Below are 6,098 nucleotides of genomic sequence, written 5' to 3' on the forward strand. Positions count from 1 at the left end.
TAAGCAATAAAAAGCAAACCAGAGTTACTTAATCCACTCAAAGTCTCTCTTTTCTCCTTCTGCTGCTGTAGAACTCTGCAGGACACCCAGGTAGGCTCCTGCTGAGGTAATACAAGCACAAAAACCACGCAAACACAGGTTTTTAAACAGAAAGATGAAAGGGATAGAAATAGCCTAAAATGGCCAATAAAAAAAAAAGTTATGTACTCACCATAACGTTCCATGTGAGTTGTTCATCTCCCCTTCATTCTTACTGATGGGTTCGGAGCAAATCCTTGGCTCTGACTCGGCCAACTGCAAAAGCTTGTGGTCTTCAACCAGCTCAAGGCCAACTCCCTATCCCAAGATGCAGCTTGATCTTCCTTCAGATCTTGTTTGCTGCCAACTGGCTACCTATGACTATTAATATGCCACCCTAATAACTGGATAAGAGACAATACACCATAAATAAAAGATGTCTTGGACCTCAAGTAGACTGGATGGGGGTTGAAGGGTGGGATGTAAGAATGAAGGTGAGATGAACACAGGGTTGCCAGACGTCCCTATTTGGGCGGGACTGTCCTGGGATTAGCAGCCTGATCCCGGGTCTTGCACTGCCGGTTTAAATCCCGGGCAGCCTCCACTTTGTTTTTTTTTTTTTTGATTGGCCCATATACCGGCATACGGGCCAATCAAAAATCGCTAAACATGGAGCTTCTTGTGTTTAATGCGGAACATTGCAGTTCCGCATTAAACAGAAGTAGCTCCGTGTTTAGCGATTTTTGATTGGCCCATATACCAGTATACAGGCCAATCAAAAAATCGCAAAACAGAGCAAAAAAATAAATAAACACAGAGCTACTTTTGTTTAATGCGGAACTCTGATGTTCCACATTAAAGACCTATCACTTGCTGCGGTGAAAGACCTTTTTTTTTTTTTTTTTAAGTCTTCACTTGCTGTGAAAGGCTTTTTTTGTCCCTACCTGGCCAGTCGGAAATCTGGCAACCCTGGATGAACAACTCACATGGAATGTTATGGTGAGTATATAACTTATTTATGTGAAGTTGTTCTATCTGGCCGTTCATTCTTACTGATGGGTAGCATCCCAAGTACCATCTTTCTCAGGTGGCTCACGGGAGAATGTTCTTCAGAACAGTGGAACCAAAGGAAGCCCTGTCCCTGGAGGCCTTGTCTACTTTGTAATGAGTGAATGAAGGTATGAGACCTTGACCAGGTAGCTGCTGCACAAATAGTATCTAATGGTAACTTAGCAGAGAAGGCTGATGAGGTAGATACAGCTCTAGTAGAATGGGCCTTTTTTTTTGTAATGGAGCATTCACTGAACTGTAAGAGAAAGAAATAACAATCTGATAACTATCTTGACAAGGTGACTTTTGTCACTGGAGCACCTTTTTTTGATTCCGAAAAGGAGACAGAGCAGTTCTGTTTTTCTGAATTGTTTGGTCCTGTCTAAATAAAATCGGAGTTGCCTATGAACATCAAGTATGTGCAGCATGTGTTCCATCCTAGCTGTGTATTTAGGGAAGAAAATGGCCAATTAAATAGATTGGTTGAGATTTGCCTGAACAAACTTTGGGTAAAAATGATGGATTTGTTCTGAGCGAGACTCTGTCATTATGGAAAATCAGATAAGGAGGTATGATGGTCAAGGCCTGTAACTCAGAAATCCTCCAAGCAGAAGTGATAGCTATTAAAAATATGGTCTTCCATGAGAGATATTTCAAATCACACGATGAGGCTGGTTCGAAAGGAGGTAATATAATTCAAGAAAGGACAAAATTTAGATTCCATGGTATGGCTGCAGTTTTGATGGGTGGTCTGAAGTGAATAGTACCCTTGAGAAAGGCTTTAGAGAGTCAATGTGACATGACATTAGAACCTTGGACACCAAGATGAAAGTTCAAGATTGCTGCTAATTGAACTCTAATGGTAGCTGCAGCGGCCCCTTCATTGAAAAGTTCAGTCAGAAACTCCAGAATGAATGACATTGAAGCTAGGTACAGATCAATATCATTCTGAGATGCCCATATAGAAAATCTCTTCCATTTGCTAAGATATAACCTTCTGGTAGATGATTTATGAGAGGATGTTAAAATATGTTGAGCCTCGGCTGAGAGGCTGTGAATCCTGGCTATGTTTGGAATTGGAGCAGCCAAGCTGTCAGTTTGAGGGAGTGAAGAGAAGGATGAAGAGCTCCAGATGAATGGGTCAGAAGATCCGGAACTGGGTCCAGGATCCAAGGTTCTTCCAATAGATGAGGCTGAAGGAAGGGAAACCAAATTTGATGAGGCCAGTAAGGGGCTATTAAGATTATGGTCCTTCCCAGAGTCTTTGCATTCTGTAATACTTTGGGTATTAGAGGGAAAAGAGGAAAGGCATAAAGGAGACCCAGGGGCCAATTGTGTACCGGTGCATCCCTTGGGGGATGCCCCGATGGGGGGATTAGGGTGAAATAGCTGCTGCATTTCGTGTTTGTTGGGGTTGCACAGAGATTGCAGCAAGGCTGGTCCCATCTGTGAAAAATCCTTTCCGCTACTTGTTTCTTTAGGGACCACTCATGAGGCAAAATAATTGCCCTGCTTAGCTTGTCTGCTATCACACTGGATTTCCCAGGATGTGCATTGCTATCAGAAAGCACTGGGTGGAAGTTGCCCACTGCCATACTCTCAGGGCCTCTCGACACAGGGAATAAGATTTGGTTCCTCCTTGTTTGTTTCACTGACATATCGTCTGTCTGAATTGCAATTGTTCCCAGAGAGAGAGAGTCTTGAAAGGACTGCAACGCTAGGAGTACTGCTCTCATCTCCAGGACATTGATATGCAAATGAGCTCCATGCTTCTTCCACATGCCTTGGGCTGTTCTTCCAAGATAATGCCCCCCCCCATCAAGGAAGCGTCCATGGTCACCGTGGCTATAGGAGTGGGTAGAACAAATGGACGGCCTAGAGTTACTTGTTGAGATGTCAGCCACCACTGAAGGTCCTTCTTGCACGTATTCATTATGATTTGGTGTGACATTGGAAGTTCCTGAAAGGACCACTGAGAGAACAGAAGCTACTGAAGCACTCGCATGTGCATCCGACCCAGAGGAATGACAATGATCTCTGCAGCCATCGTTCCTAGAACTTTGAGCACCATTGAGAGTGGGGCTTTTGCCTTTGGAAGCGGGTCTAGGATTTGTTTGTGTAAAGGGCAAACTCTTTCTGGAGGAAGGCTTAAGGTCATTGTGACTGTATTTAGTTCTGCTCCTATAAAAACGGTCTCTTGCAATGGTGACAAGGCAGATTTTTCTGAGTTTATTGTAATCCCCAATTGATTGCAAAGATTTAAAGTTGTGTCCCTTGCATGTATGAGTTGATGCCTGGTGGTGGCAGTGAGGAGCCAGTCATCTAAGTATGGAAACACCTGGAATTCCAAATGTCTCAGGTGAGCCGTGACTACTACCATGCATTTGGTGAACACTCTGGGGGCTCTAATGAGACCAAATGGCAGAGCATGAAATTGATAATGACTGGCTCCCAACCAGAAGTGTAGATGATCCCTGGATGGCCTGTCCATTTTTATGTGGTAGTAAGCATCCTGGAGATCTATCGAGCACATCCAGTTTTCTTTCCCTAGAAAGGGGAGTATTGACTGTAGCATGACCATCTGGAACTTTGTCTTTTTTACCGACTTGTTTAGTCTGCTGAGGTCTAGAATATGTTTCCAGTCTCCCGTTTTCTTTGGAACCAGAAAGAACCTTGAGTAAGTTCCGGATCCTCTCTGGTCTGCTGGAACTGGTTGGATGACTCTTTTCTCCAGCAACCTTTGGACCTCTATGGCTGCTTGTTCCCTGTGACTGGGTGGAATGTCTGGGATTTTTTTCACAAAAGAGGGTGGTGTGGCAAAGGGAATTGAGTACCCTCTGGATAGGACACTTTGTACCCAGCTGTCTTTTGTTACTTTTAGCCAGGTGTCTGGGTACAAAGAAAGGCATCCCCGACTGCCTCCAGAGTTGGACAGATGGGCCTCCTCTCAGGAGCGCTGATAGGGATTCCCAAAGAACTGAATTCTGTCACCCTAATTCTGCTGCATGGATGGCATCTTCCATTATTTCCCCCTCCTCTGCCTCTAGAGGGGGTTCACCACGAGTGTCCTGGAAAGATCCATGAGACTTATGGAACTACATTTTTCCAACCCCCCTCCCTTTGGGGTAAGGTCTAATCAGGGTAAAAAAAATGTACTCTGATGGCAGACAGGGTCTTTCTGTCTTTCCTCACACCTGGTAAGTGTTTCCTTTACTTTTGATCCAAAAAGGGACGAACCGTCAAAAGGGGTGTTAATAAAGGAAGATTTAAAGGGTTCCAGAAAGGAACATAGACACATCCAGGAATGTCTCCTAAGGGCAATTCCTGTACCCACTGCTCTGCTTGTTCCATCAGCTGCATATGACACCAGACGCAAGGAAGAGTTCACAATAAATTTAAGAGTAGAGAGCTGGGAAGTTACCTGTCTGAAACCCCCACAGCTACTGAACCCTGCAGGGTATCTCCTAGTTCTTTCAAGAGATCCCTTTGTAACCTAGTGAAATGTGTGAGATAGTTCAGCGATCGAAGGACAAAAGCCACTGAACTAAACATATGCTTCCCATATCTGTCCATGATCCTGGAATCTCTATTAGGAGGATGAACAGACATAGAAGTTTCTGATAGTTCCTTCTTGGTGGCTGCTGCCACCACCATGGCATCAATGGGCACTCCTTTAGTTAGAAAGGTTTTGTCTTGAGGGCAAGTTATAAATTTACTAGGCCTCCTGGGGACAGGCTCTGTGGTATCCGGGGACTCCCATGCCCTTCGAGAGAGTAACTCCATCAACTCATCGAAGGGTGGAGACACCCAAGAGGTGGAGGGTGGAGACCTAAAAGTCTTCAGGAGGACTGACTCATCATCAATAGGGTTAAAGGATTTCCAGCCACCCCTCTGTTTAGGAATTTCTAAGATATCTGCGAATAAGATATCCTCTGAGGGGGACGATGGGGACCCTTCTGACTCATCTAAGTCAGTATCCGAAGTGACGGATTCCTGTGGGGAGTCCAGATGCTTACTCTTGAAAAGTCTCTTCCTGGGAACCTCTTCAGTGGGAGCTTCTGGACAGGTCTCAGAAGAGCATGGCGCACCCAAAGGGGCTTCCTGAGGCTCAGGGTCTCTACGCTTTAATGAAGCATGTGTTGTAGAGGTAGACACTGGTGCTTCAAGGGAGGGAGCTGCTGGCACTGATGGTGTGGTTGTTGGGGTGGACAATACCTCCTCATGGCCTTGAAGACCCCTTGGTCCCAACACAAGGAATCCCCCAGATCCGAGGATACAAGGGACTCTCCCGGCACCAGAGCAGAGGGCTCCGAGCCCGAGGTCAGAGCCAAGCTCATTCAAGCCGAGGCCCCGAGAGGCAAGGTTGGAACTGACAAGTTGGACTGACTATCCTCCTGTTATTCAACCGGTGAGGGTCAGCCCCGAGATCCCTTGGTCAGCACTGAAGATATCAGGGCAGCCGGGGCCGACAAACCTAAGGTAGGTGTCAGCCTCAAGGGCTCCACAATCATCAGTTTTGAGCTCTCTGGCTCTGAAACTTCGAGACAGATTGGAGGAGGAAAAGAAGATGGTGGGGGAATTTATGTCAGCTCCGAAGTTCCAAGGGTCAGTGCCGATAAAATTTTTGCAAGCGCTGGTATCTGCAAAAGTCTCTTCACCACACGATCCACATCCAAATCAGAGAGTCTATTTGAGGCCTGAGAAGAATGAGTGGATGAAGCTACTGACTGTAACAGTACCAACAGTCAGCTCCGTTGGCTATGGAGCTGATGTTGAAGCTTTGCTTGATGCGGTTTTTGGAGTCGATGGGCTTTTCCTTGGCTCTGAAGAACTAGATGTCTTAAAGTGTTTGTCATGCTTATCCAGTGCCTCTTGGAAAGAGTATTTCAAAATACCTCTATCCATAAGTTTCCTCCTTCTCTCATGCAACACTCTAGCACTAAAGAATAACTTTCTTGTAGGTGCACCTCACCTAAACAATAGACACAGTCAGTATGTCCATCAGTGATGGCTATCTTTTGCCCACATCT

This window comes from Protopterus annectens, chromosome 11.part0, assembly GCF_019279795.1.
Source record: "Protopterus annectens isolate FY-2018-M chromosome 11.part0, PAN1.0, whole genome shotgun sequence".
Taxonomy (NCBI): Eukaryota; Metazoa; Chordata; order Ceratodontiformes; family Protopteridae; genus Protopterus; species Protopterus annectens.